We start from the raw sequence: 23,358 nt of genomic DNA on the forward strand, positions 1-23,358 counted from the left end.
CATCTTGCCATCAATTCTGACCAAATTTCCTGTGCCTTTGTAGCTCACACATCCCCAAAATATCAGCAATCCACCTCTGTGTTTCACAGTAGGAATGGTGTACCTTTCATCATAGGCCTTGTTGACTCCTCTCCAAATGTAGCGTTTATGGTTGTGGCCAAAATGCTCAATTTTGGTCTCATCACTCCAAATTACTTTGTACCAGAAGGTTTGAGGCTTGTCTCTGTGCTGTTTGGCATATGGTAAGCAGGATACTTTGTGGCATTTGCGTAGTAATGACTTTCTTCTGGCGACTCGACCATGCAGCCCATCTTTCTTCAAGTGCCTGCTTATTGTGCATCTTGATACAGCCACACCACATGTCCTGTATTTCAACTGAAGTTTTTTTGTGGGTTTGTCTTTGTATCCTGAACAATTTTCCTGGCAGTTGTGGCTATAATTTTAGTTGGTCTACATGACCGTGGTTTGGTTTCAACAGAACCCCTCATTTTCCACTTCTTTATTAGAGTTTGAACACTGCTGATTTGCATTCTCAATTCCTTGGATATCTTTTTATATCCCTTTCCTGTTTTATACAGTTCAACTACCTTTTCCCACAGATCCTTTGACAATTCTTTTGCTTTCCCCATGACTCAGAATCCAGAATCGTCAGTGCAGCACTGGATGAAAGATGCAAGGGTCTGTCAGGAGTCCAGAAACTCATTAACCTTGTACACACAAACACTAATTACAAGAAAACAGATCACAGGTGAGAATGGTTACCTATAATAGCCATTCAAACCTCTTTGTGTCAACTTGTGTGCATGTTATCAGGCCAATATCACCAGGGTATGTAAACCGGTTTAATGGAATACATTTTTTTGTGGTTTTTTTTTAATTTAATTTTTAGTAATGGTTTTAATCTTTTCAGTTATGTTACATATACATATACTATTTTACATTTTACATAACTATGAAGATTTTGAGGATTTTAATATGTTTTCAACCATTGTTTTCCTAGAAAGCTTACATTACATAACAAATACCATAACTTTTTTTCCCTTGATCTCACTCAAAGTATCTGGCTCTACCACTTTGGCGGTTCCCTCAGAGATGCATTAAACTTAAAGGGAGATGAAACTCAAATTTTTTATTTGATTTAGAAAGAGCAAGCAATTTTAAACAGCTTTCCAATGTACTTCTATTATCTAATTTGCTTCATTCTCTTGCTATCCTTTGATGAAAAGTATATATAGATAGGCTCAGTAGCTGCTGATTGGTGGCTGCACATAGATGCCTCGTGCGATTGGCTCACCCATGTGTATTGCTTTTTCTTTAACAAAGGATATCTAAAAAATTAAGAAAATTAGACAAGTAAATTGAAATGTTGTTTAAAATTATTTTCTCTATCTGAATCATATAAGAAAAAAATGGGGTTTAATGACCCTTTAAATGGACATAGAAGTATGCAGCATATAATAATAATAATAATAATAATAATAATAATAATAATAATAAAGGTTTTTTTGGTATCTTTATTGACACTTAACTCCTTTCCACAAGAGCAGGCTAAGGCCGGCTTAGGAGAAAGATTTTTAAAGTGAATGTATATGAATGATGAAAGTTTAAAGGAACATTACACACTAAATACATTTTATAAGCTTAGTACTGACGTGGTTCCCAACCTCCCTCTAAGCATGGGTGCTGCCATGTTGAAATCTAGCTTTCACTTTTTTCCCAGTGCTGACATATTTGAACATGTGCTGCAACTCACATTCCCATACCTGCAGTGAAATATAGGTTTTAAAATGGTGGCACCCATAATTAGAGGGCAGTGCATGAAATGTATGAAGTGCTTAATGTCCCTAACTTTAACTTTATCTTCCATATCTATTTTACCACTGCTAAATCTTCTACACATGGACATTTTCACAACTGTTATTATGTGATCATGGATTATGAACTTACCTGAGCTTACATCAAATTTGTAAACCAAGGGATTTCATACATTCTTTATAGGCTTGAATTAGATCATGACAGTTTTCTTCCCCTTTCTCATTTGCACTGTAAGAATAATATACACAAATAATGAAAAAAAATTCACAATGAATTTATTTAACTGACAGAACATGAAAATATACTAAACTATAGGCAAAAGCAAGTTAAATTGTAGTGAAAATATTTCAGTTAAATTTGTATTTGCTGCAAACTGAGGTTTTATATCAGCTCCATTGAATTTCTCTCTCTCCTGGGAAATTCTGTATCCCAGATAGCCTCATTACTTTGTGTGGAAAGCATCTCTCATCTCTCAGTGAGTTCAGCACCTATGAAGTCTGCACTATAATTTCTCTCAAATCTAGAGAATCTTTGCTTATCGGGCCAATAGAAAATAATGAAGCTGTCAGTTTTTCAGTTTTATTTTAAATAGAAGAAATAAAAGGATACACATACAGTAAATATACAAAGTGTGATCCAATTTGTTACAGTTACACAGAAACTGTGAAAGCATAATCAGAGTTTGTAAAATCACAATCCTAAATACACTGCTGTAGATAAATAAAATACAAAATAGAAAGTGCAAACCTTAAATGTAATACAACGTAATTTAAAGTCTAAAGTAATATAATAATTCACTTTGGTATCCAAGCACAAAGCTATCCATTTGCATTTGTCCTTAGATATAAGTGACGCAGCTGTTGCAGTTGGCATTATGGTCCAATCTAAAGAGGGGCAGGCATTTAACAGACCTCTAGTGGGTTCATATACCCATATTCTCTAGCACCGAAAAATGAGTGATTAAATTGTAGAATCACCACAACAGAAGATAAAAGATAGTGTAGTTAGTAGTTTATATTTAGGAAGGGGTGAGTACCCTGGAACATCACATTAAAGCCTTATGCTGTTTTAAATCCAGAGTGCTGGTCCTTTTCTGCTATATATAAATCTAGTCCTGCACTCTTGTGCCAGTGACTTGAGTTTGTGAGAGTGCATCTACTGGGAGTTATAATAAGACTCAAGACAGTTGGCAGTAGGGGCTGTGCATGAATATGTGGGAATATCAGACACTCTGCATAATAACTTGTGTTCTGGCTTTATAGCATGCTGTGGAGATAAGAGAACTGTTTAGCACTTTTCTTTTTTTTATTTACCGAGGACATTTTATTGACATTTTTAAAAATAAACACACATAAACCTGTGGGTCCAAATAATATTCATCCAAGGATTTTAGGAGAAGTTTGATAATCTGTGCTAGATTGACTATTAAAAGATCTGTTCAAATAGTCAATGTTGACAGAACCTGTTCTAAATGACTGGTGAATTGCTAATTTAATACTCATAACATAAATGTTTAACATATTTATTAGTGAAATTGGTAGGGTGCTTGAGTGGAAAGAATGCCTTTTTGTAGATTATATAAATAGTTGATGCTGTTAGGTAGGGAAGAGGAATGCATGGTACAGATAAAATGAAAAATTAAAAGAACAAGATGATTGGACAAAGCAGAGCATCCAAAATGTCTTTGTTCTGCTACTTTGCAGATTGTGAAATGGATCTCAGTTCGAGTACCTTGTACCGTTCTAAAAAAACATATCTTCCAAAGGATATAAATATACTAGTAACTAAGAGGTCTACTAAAATGGTAAATTATATGAACAGGCTTTTCATTAAAGGGTTATTACCTCAAGTTGGAAAGTAGTCAGTTCAGGAATAATTTGCATGGAACTTTTAATAGAGTCTTACAACAAACAGAGCTGGTTAGAACAAATTCATAGAGCAGGAGAATAATGTCTAGGATATGCAAGAAGTAACAAGAAGTTACACTTCAAAAGGAAATATTATGGGCTTTCTGGTTCATGTTTTTCCATCAAAATCTATGTTTATAGCTACTTTTGGATTCTGATTTTGGACATATTTTCAAAATTGCTAAATTACAGATTTCTGAAGGGTCTTAGCTCAAACATTTTGAAGGTTTGGGTCTCAGTTTTGTTTGCAAATTTTGGAGCTAAATGAACTCAGAATTCGTTTGTCATTTCACATAGTTTAAACCAGATATAATGTATCCATGAAATTTATCCTAATTCCTGGAAGCTTTGATGGCCTTTTCCTTTGAACATTTGTGTGGAACATCCCTCTTGAATCTTAAATAAAAGACACTTCTCTCTAAGGCCTAGATTTGGAGTTCGGCGGTAGCCGTCAAAACCAGCGTTAGAGGCTCCTAACGCTGGTTTTGGCCGCCCGCTGGTATTTGGAGTCAGTGATTAAAGGGTCTAACGCTCACTTTTCAGCCGCGACTTTTCCATACCGCAGATCCCCCTACGCCATTTGCGTATCCTATCTTTTCAATGGGATCTTTCTAACGCCTGTATTTAGAGTCGTTTCTGAAGTGAGCGTTAGAGCTCTAACGACAAGATTCCAGCCGCCTGAAAATAGCAGGAGTTAAGAGCTTTCTGGCTAACGCCGATTCATAAAGCTCTTAACTACTGTACCCTAAAGTACACTAACACCCATAAACTACCTATGTACCCCTAAACCGAGGCCCCCCCACATCGCCGACACTCGATTAAAATTTTTAACCCCTAATCTGCCGACCGCCACCTACGTTATATTTATGTACCCCTAATCTGCTGCCCCTAACCCCGCCGACCCCTGTATTATATTTATTAACCCCTAACTTGCCCCCCACAACATCGCCGCCAGCTACTTAAAATAATTAACCCCTAATCTTCCGACCGCAAAGCGCCGCCACCTACGTTATCCCTATGTACCCCTAATCTGCTGCCCCTAACACCGCCGACCCCTATATTATATTTATTAACCCCTAATCTGCCCCCCACAACGTCGCCGACACCTGCCTACACTTATTAACTCCTAATCTGCCGAGCGGACCTGAGCGCTACTATAATAAAGTTATTAACCCCTAACCCGCCTCACTAACCCTATCATAATAGTATTAACCCCTAATCTGCCCTCCCTAACATCGCCGACACCTACCTTCAATTATTAACCCCTAATCTGCCGACCGGAGCTCACCGCTATTCTAATAAATTGATTAACCCCTAAAGCTAAGTCTAACCCTAACACTAACACCCCCCTAAGTTAAATATAATTTTTATCTAACGAAATAAATTAACTCTTATTAAATAAATTATTCCTATTTAAAGCTAAATACTTACCTGTAAAATAAACCCTAATATAGCTACAATATAAATTATAATTATATTATAGCTATTTTAGGATTAATATTTATTTTACAGGCAACTTTGTAATTATTTTAACCAGGTACAATAGCTATTAAATAGTTAAGAACTATTTAATAGTTACCTAGTTAAAATAATAACAAATTTACCTGTAAAATAAATCCTAACCTAAGATATAATTAAACCTAACACTACCCTATCAATAAAATAATTAAATAAACTACCTACAATTACCTACAATTAACCTAACACTACACTATCAATAAATTAATTAAACACAATTCCTACAAATAAATACAATTAAATAAACTAGCTAAAGTACAAAAAATAAAAAAGAACTAAGTTACAGAAAATAAAAAAATATTTACAAACATAAGAAAAATATTACAACAATTTTAAACTAATTACACCTACTCTAAGCCCCCTAATAAAATAACAAAGCCCCCCAAAATAAAAAATTCCCTACCCTATTCTAAATTAAAAAAGTTACAAGCTCTTTTACCTTACCAGCCCTGAACAGGGCCCTTTGCGGGGCATGCCCCAAGGATTTCAGCTCTTTTGCCTGTAAAAAAAAACATACAATACCCCCCCCCCCAACATTACAACCCACCACCCACATATCCCTAATCTAACCCAAACCCCCCTTAAATAAACCTAACACTAATCCCCTGAAGATCTTCCTACCTTGTCTTCACCATCCAGGTATCACCGATCCGTCCTGGCTCCAAGATCTTCATCCAACCCAAGCGGGGGTTGGCGATCCATAATCCGGTGCTGAAGAGGTCCAGAAGAGGCTCCAAAGTCTTCCTCCTATCCGGCAAGAAGAGGACATCCGGACCGGCAAATATCTTCTCCAAGCGGCATCTTCGATCTTCTTCCATCCGGAGCGAAGCGGCAGGATCCTGAAGACCTCCAGCGCGGAACATCCATCCGGACCGACGACTGAACGACGAATGACTGTTCCTTTAAGGGACGTCATCCAAGATGGCGTCCCTCGAATTCCGATTGGCTGATAGGATTCTATCAGCCAATCGGAATTAAGGTAGGAATTTTCTGATTGGCTGATGGAATCAGCCAATCAGAATCAAGTTCAATCCGATTGGCTGATCCAATCAGCCAATCAGATTGAGCTCGCATTCTATTGGCTGATCGGAACAGCCAATAGAATGCGAGCTCAATCTGATTGGCTGATTGGATCAGCCAATCGGATTGAACTTGATTCTGATTGGCTGATTCCATCAGCCAATCAGAAAATTCCTACCTTAATTCCGATTGGCTGATAGAATCCTATCAGCCAATCGGAATTCGAGGGACGCCATCTTGGATGACGTCCCTTAAAGGAACAGTCATTCGTCGTTCAGTCGTCGGTCCGGATGGATGTTCCGCGCTGGAGGTCTTCAGGATCCTGCCGCTTCGCTCCGGATGGAAGAAGATCGAAGATGCCGCTTGGAGAACATGTTTGCCGGTCCGGATGTCCTCTTCTTGCGGATAGGAGGAAGACTTTGGAGCCTCTTCTGGACCTCTTCAGCACCGGATTATGGATCGCCAACCCCCGCTTGGGTTGGATGAAGATCTTGGAGCCAGGACGGATCGGTGATACCTGGATGGTGAAGACAAGGTAGGAAGATCTTCAGGGGATTAGTGTTAGGTTTATTTAAGGGGGGTTTGGGTTAGATTAGGGGTATGTGGGTGGTGGGTTGTAATGTTGGGGGGGGGGTATTGTATGTTTTTTTTTACAGGCAAAAGAGCTGAAATCCTTGGGGCATGCCCCGCAAAGGGCCCTGTTCAGGGCTGGTAAGGTAAAAGAGCTTGTAACTTTTTTAATTTAGAATAGGGTAGGGAATTTTTTATTTTGGGGGGCTTTGTTATTTTATTAGGGGGCTTAGAGTAGGTGTAATTAGTTTAAAATTGTTGTAATATTTTCCTTATGTTTGTAAATATTTTTTTATTTTCTGTAACTTAGTTCTTTTTTATTTTTTGTACTTTAGCTAGTTTATTTAATTGTATTTATTTGTAGGAATTGTGTTTAATTAATTTATTGATAGTGTAGTGTTAGGTTAATTGTAGGTAATTGTAGGTAGTTTATTTAATTATTTTATTGATAGGGTAGTGTTAGGTTTAATTATATCTTAGGTTAGGATTTATTTTACAGGTAAATTTGTTATTATTTTAACTAGGTAACTATTAAATAGTTCTTAACTATTTAATAGCTATTTTACCTGGTTAAAATAATTACAAAGTTGCCTGTAAAATAAATATTAATCCTAAAATAGCTATAATATAATTATAATTTATATTGTAGCTATATTAGGATTTATTTTACAGGTAAGTATTTAGCTTTAAATAGGAATAAGTTATTTAATAAGAGTTAATTTATTTCGTTAGATAAAAATTATATTTAACTTAGGGGGGTGTTAGTGTTAGGGTTAGACTTAGCTTTAGGGGTTAATCAATTTATTAGAATAGCGGTGAGCTCCGGTCGGCAGATTAGGGGTTAATAATGAAGGTAGGTGTCGGCGATGTTAGGGAGGGCAGATTAGGGGTTAATACTATTTATGATAGGGTTAGTGAGGCGGATTAGGGGTTAATAACTTTATTATAGTAGCGCTCAGGTCCGCTCGGCAGATTAGGGGTTAATAAGTGTAGGCAGGTGTCGGCGACGTTGAGGGGGGCAGATTAGGGGTTAATAAATATAATATAGGGGTCGGCGGTGTTAGGGGCAGCAGATTAGGGGTACATAGGGATAACGTAGGTTGCAGCGGTTTACGGAGCGGCAGATTAGGGGTTTAAAAAAATATGCAGGGGTCAGCGATAGCGGGGGCGGCAGATTAGGGGTTAATAAGTGTAAGGTTAGGGGTGTTTAGACTCGGGGTACATGTTAGAGTGTTAGGTGCAGACGTAGGAAGTGTTTCCCCATAGAAAACAATGGGGCTGCGTTAGGAGCTGAACGCTGCTTTTTTGCAGGTGTTAGTTTTTTTTTCAGCTCAAACAGCCCCATTGTTTCCTATGGGGGAATCGTGCACGAGCACGTTTTTGAGGCCGGCCGCGTCCGTAAGCAACTCTGGTATCGAGAGTTGCATTTGCGGTAAAAATGCTCTACGCTCCTTTTTTGGAGCCTAACGCAGCATTTGATTAAACTCTCGATACCAGAGTTAAATTTATGGTGCGGCCAGAAAAAAGCCCGCGGAGCGTTAACAGCCCTTTTACCGCCGAACTCCAAATCTAGGCCTGTGCGTTTATTTCTTCATCTCAGAAGAGTGGGCAGATTTAACTTTGACTTTTGGGATGGCCATTCCCAGTTGTCGCTGTATGACCTGATTAATCTGGATTGTTTAACCTTTTTGCTTCTTGGTGCTATTCCTTATATACACAAAACATCAAAAAACAGGGGTCTCAGTTATCCCAAATTTTCCATGATTGTAAATTGGAAAGTTGTTTAAAATTACATTCCCTATTTCAATCATGAAAGTATTTTGGGACTTGACTGTCCCTTTAATCACTGCACAGTGTAGGGTACTGCTATATTAGGGTTAAATCCTTGTATTTTGTGAGGAATCCTATGTACAGTATATGGTAAAATCCTACCAATAACATTTTGGGGTATTAGCTATATTTAGTATAGAAGTCTGGCTGCATAACGTTTCAGGCAGGAACAAGTAAATATCTGCTTTTTATTTGTGATAGTGAAATGTGGTTAAATTACTTAACTGTTTAGGGTACTGACTATATAGGGGTTTAATCCCTGCACCATGAGGTGTGTTCCTATATTCTGGTTAAATCACTGAGTTTTGGGAGGTACTATTTGTATAAGATTAAAGGGACAATAAAGTCAAAATTTTACTTAAATTGATTGGCTAGAGCATGAAGTTTTAAACAACTTTCCAATTTACTTCTATTATCAATTTTGTTTACTTCTGCTGTACAGTAATCTTAGGTGAGCTCAGGTGCGTGCATGTGTCTTAAGTGTTTGCAACATTGTTTATAGCAGTCTCTTACATAGTTACAAACACTCCTGCAATAGACTGCTATAGACACATAAAAAGGAACATTGTTTAAATTGCATGCCCTATCTGAATCATGAAAGTTTCCTTTTGACTTTACTGTCACTTTAAATCTCTGCTTTGTGTTAGTTTCTGGCACATTAGGGGTTAAATCTCTATTTTATTTTGGTTAATTACAATTTGCTGCTAAATCACTACACTGTTTGGGTGCTGCCATATGGGGGTTAAATCACTATTCTATGTTGGTTAGTAATAATATGGGGGTTAAATCACTTATCTGTGTGGGTTACTGGAATAAATAACTGCACTTTATGAGATGATGAAACAACGCTGTTTATATGCTGTAACAGATCCAGCACCAGTCTAAATCTTATTCACAAGTGTGCACACTTAAAGGGACAGTCAAGTAAAAAAAAAAAACTTTCATTATTTAAATAGGGCATGCAATTTTAAATAACTTTCCAATTTACTTTTATTACCAATTTTGCTTTGTTCTCGTGGTATTCTTAGTTGAAAGCTAAATCTAGGAGGTATATATGCTAATTTCTTAGACCTTGAAGGCCACCTCTAATCTGAATGCATTTTGACAGTTTTTCACCACTAGAGGGCATTAGTTCATGTGTTTCATATAGATAACATTGAGCTCAGGCACGTGAAGCTCCTAAGAGCAAGCACTGATTGGCTAAAAATGCAAGTCTGTCAAAAGAACTGAAATAAGGGGGCAGTTTGCAGAGCCATAGACGCAAGGTAATCACAGAGGTAAAAAGTATATTATTATAACTGTGTTGGTTATGCAAAATTGGGGAATGGGTAATAAAGGGATTATCTACCTTTTTAAACAACAAAAATTCTGGTGTTTACTGTCCCTTTAATTTAAGGAGAATCCACAGACTGATATCACTAACATGGGATATAGTAAGCTAGCAAAGATATGGCTTCTGAATTACATGCTGCTACTTTAACAGAATATCACAGAGTCAAGTGCATCCTTAGGCATCTGAGAGTGAGTACTTGCCTTCATTGCTAGCAGATGATGCTGAATATTACTATACGTTTAAGTGTATTCTGAATAAGTGTACCTTGGATCTGTTAGTGTTAACTGGAATAAATAAATTTGCCAGTAAAAAAATCTACTGCGTATTTGAAATTCAGTAGGTGTTATTGCATTGTCTTTTTACTATGCAATTGTTAGTTATGCAATTCTACTGCATTAAGTGGTCCTTTACGTTTACCCTTACTTGGAGTGAAGATGAGGAGTTAAAGGGACACTGAACCCAATTTTTTTTTTCTTTCGTGATTCAGATAGAGCATGCAATTTTACGCAACTTTATAATTTACTCCTATTATCAAATGTTCTTTATTCTCTTGGTATCTTTATTTGAAATTTAAGAATGTAAGTTTAGATGCCGGCCCATTTTTGGTGAACAACCCGGGTTGTTCTTGCTGATTGGTGGATAAATTCATCCACCAATAAACAAGTTCTGTCCATCGTCTTGAACCAAAAAATAGCTTAGATGCCTTCTATTTCAAATAAAGATAGCAAGAGAACGAAGAAAAACTGAAAATAGTAGTAAATTAGCAAGTTTCCTACAAATGCATGCTCTATCTGAATCACGAAAGCAAAAAATTGGGTTTAGTGTCCCTTTAAATAATAACTGCACATTTGTGGGAAAAACAAATTAGGCAAATATGATAGCACCGGTGTTATCTTTGTTCAATATAATTTGCATGTGCATAGAATTTAAATAAAATATATCTAGAATTACTGAACTGATTTAGATATTTTTTTTTGTCAGATAAAAAAAGTTTGTACTACACAGGCAAAATATATTAAAAACAGCTTTTATTTAACAGTCTTACAGTACCAGTAAATAGAGCTCAATTTTAACATGATGTTGTAGATATAAAAACAAAACTTTAGCAATGTATATTTAAATAGATTTTGTTCCATTCCTCATTGTTCAGTTTTCCTCTTCGCATATGTTATCCCTAATATATTAGCAGAGTTTAATACAAACTATTGTCAGGCGTTAGGAATGTCAATCAAAGCTTTAACATGCAATAATCTTTTCAAATATAATGACTCTGAAACAGGATTAAGTTCATAGTTAATAATCAAGTAAATAAGTAACATGACACATCATAGTAAATAAATAACATGACACATCATAGTAACTTCACAGACATTTACACATACACATATATATATTTATTAAAAGAATGATCTACATATATATATTGTATATAATTATATACTATATATATAGTTATGTAGATATATCTTTATATATATATGTTTATATATATATATTATGTATGTATATACATACACAATTATTTAATAGACTCCTTTATTTTTAATTTTAAAATACTACTTATTTAAAAAAAAAAACATAGAACATTACCATTGTTTGTATATTTTTAACATAAGCTTCAGTCAGAACGCATAAGTTTATTTTTTGGACAGTAAAGTCCAAATTAAACGTTCATGATTCAGATTGGGCATGTCATTTTAAACAACTTTCCAATTTACTTTTATCATCAAATTTGCTTTGTTCTTTTGTTATTCTTAGTTCAAAGCTAAAACTAGGTAGACTCATGTGCTAATTTCTAAGCCCTTGAAGGTCGCCTCTTATCTGAATGCATTTGACAGTTTTTCACAGCTAGAAGGTGTTAGTTCATGTGTGCCATATAGATAGCATTGTGCTCACGCCCGTGAAGTTATTTATGAGTCAGCACTAATTGCCTGAAATGCAAGTCTGGCATAAGAACTGAAATAAGGGGGCAGTCTGCAGAAGCTTAGGTACAAGGTAATCACAGAGGTAAAAAGTATATTAATATAACTGTGTTGGATATGCAAAACTGGGGAATGGGTAATAAAGGGAATATCTATCTTTTTAAACAATAATATTTTTGGTGTTTACTGTCCCTTTAATTGAAAAAATTAAAAAAAAATTACAAAAGTTTTTATATTTATACGTTTATATTTATATATATAGTCACATTTTTGAACACACATATATATATATATATATATATATATAAATGTAAAAAATAAATAAATATGTATATACCGGTATATATATATATATATATATATATATATATATATATATATATATATATATATATATATATTTGTACATATAAATAGTAGTAGGGTAGCTACAATTCTATAGGCAATGTTACCGTCTTGTGTCAGGTTTTATCAGGACTATAGATATAAAAGTGTTATTGTTATGTATAAGTGTCGTAACAAGTAAAAATGAAGTTCCCCTCTCCATAGAATAAGATAATCATCTATATATCTGTGGTAGAATGCATACTTTTGTAAGAATGCATGCTTTATTTTTTTACAATAAATTATTGAAATGAAATACATGTATATACTGTGTATATATATATATATATATATATACACATATATATATATATATATATATATATATGGGTGTGTGTTTCGATATAATAAATGTGTTTTAAAAAGTTTGGCTAGGTTTTGCTGCACAATAGTGTTCTTATATCAGTCAGAGTACTATTCCTCCTTGAAAATTGAAAACAACTTGATTGTCATAATGCTACCTTATATCAGGATCCAATCAGAAGCTAACTATGGGTATAAATATTTGGCACCAACATTCAATGACATCCTTGATAAAGCCCAGAAGCCGGGCAAAACGCGTCAACACATTGGTTGGGGTGCCTGGTCCACCACAGATTACCACAGGACAAGTACTTGTTGAAGTTACAGAGAATCTGACATCCAAAATCAGAGACGTAAAGAACTGACCAATTGGAAAGCCGCAAGAGGGTCACGTGATAAACACAGAAGTCGAAGTTGTACTCATACGCTGAGGAAAAGTACACAGCGGAGCTGGAGGGTAACAAGAGCAGCAGCTAACTGCTATATGAGCCCTATCCATACCAGGTGATACTCCCGGTGGTGAGTCTATTCAACATAAGACCTGAAGGTATTGTGTCATTTAACGTCTCCGGGAATTTCTGAAAATTGATCAGCACTTTATTGCTTCTTACCGTTTTTGTTTTTATGCAAATAGGATCCTAAAAAGGACACATTGAACTTTTTATCTAATTTCGAACAAGGTGGTTATATGGACTTTAAGCTGCATGCAATTTGTATATGCCAAAGGGAGACGTCCCTGAGTTTTATTCTATGTGGAAGTTTTGTATTTTATGTGCATAGATTAGCACTCGCATATAGTGCTTATTAAATATATATATTTTATTAATACAGTGTTATTAGATTGTGATATTTTAATCTCTCTCCAATAGTTTTTTAATAGTCAGAAGTATACAATATAAGGTTTCTCATATGATCTCTCTCAAATAAAGTTTTTTTAATAGCCAGAAGTAGACGTTATAAGGTCTCTAATAAACAATATAACAACATTTGTGATATTGGTGTTTAAGCTAACCAGCGCCCTCTAACATACAATATTTCTATCATACCTTATTGGAACTTTTTGAGGAGGTTCCTAAAGAAAGGCTTACACCCCCCTAGCACACCCACTTCCTAACTTTACCTCATTAACTTTTCATCTTTTTGCAGGTTGCCAGCAAGGGGTCATTCTATAAAGTGATGGATCTCTTTAACACTAGAGACAAATTTCTGCTAGAATTTAGTTTGGAGGAGCATACAGAGGCAGAGATAGAAAATGGTGATATAAAATCAACTATGGACACGTTGAAAAAATTACTAATAAAGGAATTAAAACATTAAACAGAAACACTCTATTAGATAATTATATTACAACCAAAATAGTACCTAGAGGTCTAAGACTGTTAGATGAGGATTTACAGAAAGAATGGGAAGAGAGACAATGGATAATGCTTCCCTAAATCTCCTGGAAATCCTAAAGAAATCTAGAAACAGATCCCTAGATCAATTAAACCAAGAAAATGTAACTTGCATGATTCAGACAGAGCATGTCATTTTAAGACACTTTTAAATTCACTTCTATTTTTAAATGTGCTTTGTTCTCTTAGTATCCCTTGTTAAAAAATAATATGCACATATCATACACCAGTGGGAGTTGCTGTTAATTGGTTCCTGCACACATTTGTCTCTTGTGATTGGCTAACTAGATGTGTTCAGCTACCTGACAGTAGTGCAATACTGTTCATTCAGCAATGGATAACAAGAGAATGAAGCAAACTTGATAATAGAAGTAAATTGGAAAGTTGTTTAAAATTGTATGTTCTATCTGAATCATAAAATACATTTTTTGTGTTTACTATCCATTTAAGAACAATGTATAAAACTTTAAAGAGAAGAAATAGTATAAGGAATGTCAAAGCCAAATTATAAAAGATCTAGGCAACATTAAAAATGATTTATTAAGGGTAAAATGGGGAAAAATGAAGAGGGATAAAGATGATTATACAAACAAAGGCAACAATCTAAATAAGGATAGAACACAGAGTTTTGGTAGAACAAAAGAAAACATTACCCATATAAACTAACAGATTTAATAAGGTTGAAAATAAAACGAGACTAAACATAATAGACAATAGATAGAGAGAAATAAGAGGAATGAGGAATATACAGAAGAACTAGAGAATAGACATAATTTCAATAAAGAAATATATGAGGGTAGAAAAAACTATTGGAGAGACAGATATATTACAGACAACCCTCATTTTTAAAATAGAAACAGACAAGAAAGAACATATAGAGGAAATAGGTATTATGGAGAAAAAAGAGACACTATGTTCAATAGATTCAGACCTTTACAGTCGGTAGATACATAATGAGGATTTTTTAGGGAACAGCTCACTGATAGAAGGGGGGTGGAGACCATCAACACAACATGAAAGAACAGAAAGTGAGAAAGGAGACAGATACTATCATATTCCGACACATGGCATAAGAGAGGAAAGAGGGGAAAGGGTAAAAAGAAAATAAATTAAAAACACTTGGTAGAAGATGGAGGAACTGAGAAAGAAAACACAGAGATTTTCAACATCAGCAGTAAGATTCTAAACAAAGAAGAAGAAAATATTCTGAACTTAGGTCTATATTTTGCACCCACTAGTATACTCAACAAGTTTGAGACACATATTCATGTGAAAACATTTGTCAGAAATCTCACATTAAAACGATACTTCATGAAAACACCATTAGAAAGACAAAGTATAAATGAGAAAACTAAAGATATTGGAACTTTCCAACATACGAATTGGAAACTAAAATCCAAATTCTACCCTACCAATGATAAGGGACAAAATTTAGAATTGTTTGAATCAAATGCGCTTAAAGACCTAGAAGAAAAGATTTTCCCTAGAAATGGAAGAAATAATCAAAACATGAATAGACAAGAACAAGAAAAATTGAGAACTTTACAAAAAAACTGAAATTATCATCAAACCAGCTGACAAGGGGGTGGGTGGTTGTCATGGACACCAATGCATACCTAAATTAGGCACATAGACTATTAAATGATATCACCACCTACGAAAAATTGACACAAAATCCCACAGAGAAATATAAAAAGAGACTAATGAAACTTATAGATGATGCAAAGATGAAAGAAATATTGAAAGAAAGAGAATACAAATATTTAATACCCATATTTCTAAGCATCCCAATATTTTACTTCCTCCCGAAGATATAGAAATCCCTTGAAAACCCTCCAGGGAGACCGATTATCTCGGGGATTCAATCGATTACAGCTAATTTATCACAATACGAGGACCAGTTCCTTCAACCATATGTAAGGGGACTACCTTCTTATTTACAAGATTCAACCACAGTCATAAAAATATTGGAAAATATCAACTGGGATGCTAATATGTTCTTAATTATGTGTGACGTAACATATCTATACACAAACATACCACATAATCAGGGAAATGAGGTGATAGAGTATTTTCTTAATAAAGATGAAAAAATTCATCCAGAACAGGGGAAATTCATAATAGACAGCATATATTTTATTCTTCAGCACAATTACTTTTAATTTGGTAACACTTTTTACAAATAAATCAAAGGCACAGCTAATGGGACCAGGTCCGCCCCAAGTTACGCAAACCTATACATGGGAAAATTGGAACAAGAATTCCTAAGAGATGGCGGACTTGGGGAGAGCCTGGTCTCCTACCACAGATATATAGATGATATTCTTATTCTATGGAGAGGGGAAGCAAATGATTTGGATCATTATATGCAAACCATGAATAGGAACAATAAAGGTTTACAGTTCACATATACAGCAAGTAAAGAAATAATTGTTTTCTTAGACTTAGAAATAAAGGTAAGAGAAGAGGGCCTAAATACATGTACACACTTTAAAAAATGAAAAATTAATTATATACACGCAAATAGTTGTCAATATTCCATATAGACAGACATTGAGAATCCGTAAAAATTGTACACAAATTCTAGACTATGAAAATCAGGTAAAAGTGCTGGAGAAGACATTTAATGAGAGGGGTTATAAACAAGATATTATACAAAACCCGATAAACAAGGTTAGAGACAAAGATAGAAAAAAGTTGATATCAGTAAATAAAATTAGAGTAACAATGAGGCCAATGACTTTAATATAGATACACCATTTGTAACTACTTATAATAGTGACTTTAAAATAATGGAAATGTAAAAAAAAAAAAACACTGGAATCTGGTCCAGAGAGATCCTGTAATAGGGGATACATTTACCACTTTTCCCAGAATTATATACAGAAAGAATAAAAACCTAAAAACATACTGGCCCCTAATGAGTTTAACAATAAAAAAGAAAGAAGAAACAAACATTTATAGGACTAAACTTGTTTCACATGTAAGGCCTGTCAACATGGGGTGAAAACAGAGGGATTGATATAATCTGAAACCAAAGAAAAAAATTAAAATCAAAGACATAATTAGATGCTCTGACAAAGGCGTAATATATGTTATAGAATTCAGCTGTAAACATTAATATTTAGGGGAAAGGACTAGACCCCTAAAAGACAGAATCAGAGAGCATATATACTGTATAAGAAAAGACAATCTAGACACATATATTTACAAACATTTTTAGGGAGGTACACAACAACAGAGAAAGAGATCTGAAATACTGGGGGGTCTGTAAAGTAAAGCCCAATTGGAGCGGAGGGGATTATGAACACAAATTATTACACAAAGAAGCAGAACTCATCTATAAGATTGAGATTGACGGGGGGCGGAGCCAGCTATCATGCAGAGAGGATGTGTTTGAACATGGCTCCTGCACTAAACAATAAAAAATTTATAAAATGTAGCTAATTCGCACAGCACAAGAGATGTACTCATTCTAAAAGAACCCTGCAATAGCTGAGGACCTCACTGGCGATTTATAAGAAGATTTTAGGTGCCAGAGAGGAGCGACAGATTGAGGCCTGGCCGTGCTCGGGGTCTCCCTGAGAGCACCGTATACTACGTATCTCGCAGCAAGATAACAGCAAGAGGGCCTGAGTTCGCTCTGTGGAGCGGTGTCTGCTGGAGTGTGAGGACTCTGTGAGCATGGAGGGGCTGTTAGCGGCATTGCATGACTGGCAGGAGGACTTCGAATGCAAGATGGGCCGCAGATTTGACCGCCTCCTAACCATCATGGCGGACACCCATACAGAAATTGCTGCTGAAGTCTCGGAGGTGGCACCCCATGCAGCTTTGAACACACAGCGCAGTGATTCTCAGGAGGATATTGATCAACCCCTGGCTAACTTACCGCTCACCGCAGAATCGGAGGCCTGTGGATTACCAGCGATCCGGAACAGGTCAGATCTCTTGATCCGGAAAAAGTCTTCACTCTGCTGTGAATCCGAAGGGCTGCGTGCAGCTGGATATTAGTGGGATCTCCCTGCTTCCCTTTGACCCCTTCTGGGGAGTTGTTGTTGGCTCCTTGAAGGCCGGAGGTAACATGTGAGCTGAGATGGTAACGGGGGAGACTTTCCATGCACAACCTGCCATGTCGACGATAAGACACTTCCCACCTCATACTATTACTGCCGGGTTACTAATTAGAGGAGCGGTCATGTGGATGGTTATATGGGCTCACCCTGGTGACCCATCCGTGATCAGAGACGATCAGGTCTATCACAATCCCTTTGTCTTCTCAGCTCCCCAGACTGGAATAGGGTAATTGCACATGGCCCTGGCCTGGGGTACCTGCTGATTCCCTGATCTATGAGGCTCTGGATTTGAGAGGCTTGCTGCGGGACAACTCTATGAGAGACCTTTGCTACTGAGACTTTGGGGGTTAAGCCTTTATTGCCCCATATATGTATATGACTTTGAAGCACTTAACATAGTTTAATTTGACACTGTTTATATATGTTAGAATGATGTTTTAGTTTACCCTCGCTTGAAGTATATGTTTGGGTTGTTTCAGCACACGCCTAATAATGAGAGTCTTTAAGTGTTTGTTCTACTCATGTGTGCGATTTTATGGAGCTGTGAGTGGGACCGTACATGTCATTCCCCTGGTAAGCTACAATGTATGTTACTCTATCTCATGTTCCGTTTTTTTTTTTTTGTTTTTTTTTTGAGGTCCAGCACAGCTTACAGCAAGAGTGTAATATTATTCAGAGCCTAAGCAATATAGTGTATGCTCCTGGAACGCTGCAGCTCCTCTCATATTTGTGGAGCTAAAGGAATTCTTGTGTGTACTGAGTTCCCTAGCACTTTATATAGCAATATTATGTGTCCCTGCCCTGTAATTTATCTTGTGCTATAGGAAATGATCTGTTTTTGTTTGTATCTCATGTATGTGTGAAAGTGTGAATGCATTATCACTGGTTACTGTGCACTGCTGATTTGAATGAGTATACATTTCCATGCTAGGCTCTGACAATTTATGGATGTCTGGTGATCCATTTATGGATTGTTAATGAGTTAATTTAGTGAATCACACTATATTATTAGAGAGATATTGAACCCAGCATTCTAGGAGCCTTTATTAAGTGAATATTGAGCTACTGTGGGGGATATACTTACTCCTCAAATGCGAGCTTTCGCCAGACTTGCCAAGATTTATACTCCCAGATTAATTTAAACATAATCAGAATTATTGTTACCCCCCTGCACATAAGAGATTTAGGCAGGGGATAGCTTGAACCTTAGGTTTAGAGCTGCAACGTCTTGTTGCAGCCAGCATATCTTGCATACATTTGCTTGTAGGTACGCTAGTATCACTACCCACAATGTGTCAGACGATACTTTATGAAGGCTTGAAGAGTTGGATATGTGTATGTACAATGTGTGCTCAAACTAGTTTATTGCTAATTCTGCACCGAAAATATTTGAATATTTATTTCCACTATTCATGTGTTCTTCCAGAAAACTGTGTGTATATGTATATGTATGTAGATTCTCTCAAGTGTCATTATACACTGGGTTCTGAATCTTGTGGCTCTCAAGAGGTTACTCCCTGTCTGTGCTCTTTAGGACCAGCTATTTATCTAATGTAATATAAACATGTGTGTGCCTGCTTTAGAAATGCTGTTTGAGACTATAATTGGGAGACCAGGTGTATAGAATCATACTAGCTTCTCCTGATATGCGAAGAGATAAACACCTATTTAGTTACACTACTCATGTGCTCCTCCAGAAAACTGTGTGTATGTGTATATGTATGCAGATCGCTTAAAGTGGCATTATACACTGAGTTTTGAATCTTATGGCTCTTAAGAAGTTACTTCCTGTCTATGCTCTTTAGAAGCAGCTATTTATCTAACGTAATGTAAAAATGTGAGTAACTGTTTTGTTGGCTGTACCTGAAACCTCTCTACAACCCTATCTACAATATTAGTACTTATGTAACTGTTGAGTATCCTATCCAGCAAAGTTAGAGTAACTTATTGCTGGACTATCTCCCGCCCCCCACCATTCTTGTGCGGTAGGGACGAATACCTTCTCCTCTGCACTCTCTTTTGGTAGAGTTGAGCAGTCTCTACCCAGTCCGAAGTCCTAAACCTATGTTTTCCCCTGCATACATGTGAAAAGGCTCTTCGGGCCCCAATATAGGAAATTCTCCTTTGTTTATTGTATTTTGGTTAATCAAAGAGTTTTGGAACTATAGTTTCATTAATGTTCAAGTTTCTATTAATGTTCAGTATGAATGTCAAATCTATCCTATAACGGCAACTATGACCAGTTCTGGTACATCACTGTTATTATTTAGTAGAGTAATTTTGATAGTGTTGTTTTGTACTTTATTTGTATGATTATTTACTTCACTCAAAGTTTGCCTATACTCTATATGCAATAACAAGCTAACATATGATGAGGACTCTTTGAATTTCTATAGATGTCTTCAGATTGACCCTTGCCACCAGATCCCATGAGTGGATCTCTAATATATTGAAAATGCCAGTGTTTAAATATTGAGAATCTTTATCCCTGTGAGTTTTGTCTTCAGACAAGTACTAATTACCAGGTCCCATAAGTGGATCTATTTTACTTTGTTGACACATGTTTGCCCTACTATTAAGTTATAAAATGGGGCTCCATTAGGGTCAATACCGTGCTCCTATTACTGTCTACTGTATTTATGTTTGAATGATGGATCTGTTGTCATGTAATTTTGTTTGAGATATTGCCCTACCTACTATGTCTGTACTTTGATGTATTTTATTGCCTCAATAAAAACATTTAAAAAAAAAAAAAAAAAAAAAAGATTGAGATTGACCTTAGTCCAATTTTTATAATTTACTTTTTTTTTTAATTACTTTTTATAATTACATTATACTGTATAATTAATTATATTCACATGAAACTATCCACATCATAAAATTTACTCACGTGACTTCATATATTACTTAAATAAATAAATGATGTTAATTATCACATAGAATGTATTTGTATTAGATTATTAACAGATGTATACACATTGCAATCATATTTATTATTATTTTATTTTGTTTATATTTTGTATATATTGAGATTGTGATCGATACTCTTAGAGTACACTGCAAATTGGATATAATTTATTTAATATATCTATATATGTACACACACTTTTTATTCACTTTATATATTCACTATTAAGGATAGACTAAGATCTATACTCTATTTAACCTTACACCCAAATAAAATAATATATTATTCTAGTTTTCTGGGATATTGAATTTTATCTAATGTTATGTAATAAAAGAAAGAAATGCTATTACAATCTTTGTCAGAATACTATTCCTCCTTAAAAATTGAAAACACCTTGATTGTCATAATACCACCTTAAATCAGGATCCAATCAGAAGCTAACTATGGGTATAAATATTTGGTACCAACACTCAATTACATCCTTGATAAAGCCCAGAAGCTGGGCAAAATGTGTTGACACTTGTTTGGGGTGCCTGGTCCACCACAGATTACATACACACAGAGAGAAGCACACTCACAGGAACGAACAACTGGCTCAATACTATTGTTAGCCTGTTCTATGGCGATTTACCACCTGGGTGCAGCTTCTTTTAGCCCAGTAATGCTTTTCACAGAGAAGAACTTTCCTGTAGTATATCAGTCTGATCCCGCCTATTACGGTCAGTCCAGCGCCGAAATACCAGGCAATTCCTCTCTGAACAAGGAACACAGCAATCCCAGACGATCGTTTCGGCCTTCTTTGGGCCTCGTCAGTGAGGTGTAGCCATATTCCTCTAAGCACACTGAGCAAGGAGTCCACATCTGGTTTCCCCTTTTTTCCCATAGGGAGACTAAATACACAGAGAGAGAAGCACACTCACAGGAACGAACAACTGGCTCAATACTATTGTTAGCCTGTTCTATGGCGATTTACCACCTGGGTGCAGCTTCTTTTAGCCCAGTAATGCTTTTCACAGAGAAGAACTTTCCTGTAGTATATCAGTCTGATCCCGCCTATTACGGTCAGTCCAGCGCCGAAATACCAGGCAATTCTTCTCTGAATAAAGAACACAGCACAGATTACCACAGGACAAGTATTTGTTGAAGTTACAGAGTATCTGACATCCAAAATCAGAGATGTAAAGAAATCTGACGGAGCGCTATCTGTATGTGTCTGCTCTCGTTCACCGCTGGCTTCGCCTCCCCAAATTGAACTTTTTAACTAATTTCGAACAAAGTGGTTACACAGACTTTAAGTTGCATGGAATTTGTATATGCCAAAGGGAGATGTCCCTGAGTTTTATTCTATGTGGAAGTTTTGTATTTTATGTGCATAGATTAGCACTCACATATAGCGATTATTAAATATATATATATATATTTTATTAATACGGTGTTATTAGATTGTGCTATTTTGATCTCTCTCCAAAAGAGTTTTTTCATAGTCATAAGTATACGATATAAGGTCTCTCATATGAGATTTTGATCTCTCTCAAATAGAGTTTTTTTATAGCCAGAAGTAGACGTTATAAAGTCTCTTATAAACAATATAACAACATTTGTGATATTGGTGTTTAAGCTAACCAGCGCCCTCTCACACACAATATTTCTATCTTATTTGCAGTGATTAGACATGGCATGCAAAGTGGCCGCCAGACCCAGAGCTGCTGTTCTCACCTTACAAAGCTCTGCACATAGTAGCTTGACTTACAGACCATATGCAGAGGATTGATTTGACAGTGCACCAGTAGTAGCTACTAGCTAGCGGATTAAGCACAGATGTCCCTCCCCCAAGGTCTTATATGAGGTTGACTGATCTAATACCTGTGCTCAGAAGAAAGAGAAGTCATTTTTAGTGGTGATTTAAATGGGAGCCATAAGAGTAGCAGACTTAGCTCTGCTGACCCCTGGGTTGCCAGCTATCCTCCATATAGATACTGGACAAATGGGTGACCCGGGCAGGAAAGGTTCGCGCAATTTCAACCTCAGATCAAACTCCAGGCCCTGAACCACATACCAAATCAAATCAGACTCCTGACCCTGTAACCCTTCTACAAGCCACATACCTACATCAGATTTCCGATCACACCCACAGCCCTTAATGCACTGAAGCGGTGGGGGAAACTATCTGTATAAAGTATTTTCTTCCCTTTGCTATTAAGCAACTGAAAAGAGCTGCAATATTTTTGATGCAATATACCTATGTGATCTTTTTATGTTTTGCTGTATACTTAATACTACTATGCAGGTGCATATACTAAAGCAAAATATCAGCAAAAGAGACAGACATCTGAAGCAAATTTACATTTTAAAATATGCAAACGTCTACCTTTTAATGTAAA

At 36.0% G+C, this 23,358-nt stretch overlaps 1 long non-coding RNA gene across 1 annotated transcript in view; it reads right to left on the bottom strand.

Moving 5' to 3' along the window:
• Positions 1-1,114: 1,114 nt before the first annotated feature.
• Positions 1,115-23,358, bottom strand: part of LOC128638560 (uncharacterized) — a 47,660-nt gene continuing 25,416 nt past the window's right edge. The window contains exons 2-3 of the long non-coding RNA XR_008399106.1: positions 1,948-2,043; positions 1,115-1,328 (exon numbers count right to left, since the gene is read on the bottom strand). This is a non-coding gene — a long non-coding RNA (uncharacterized LOC128638560). The remainder of the gene's footprint in view (positions 1,329-1,947; positions 2,044-23,358) is intronic.

This window comes from Bombina bombina, chromosome 8, assembly GCF_027579735.1.
Source record: "Bombina bombina isolate aBomBom1 chromosome 8, aBomBom1.pri, whole genome shotgun sequence".
Classification (NCBI taxonomy): Eukaryota; Metazoa; Chordata; class Amphibia; order Anura; family Bombinatoridae; genus Bombina; species Bombina bombina.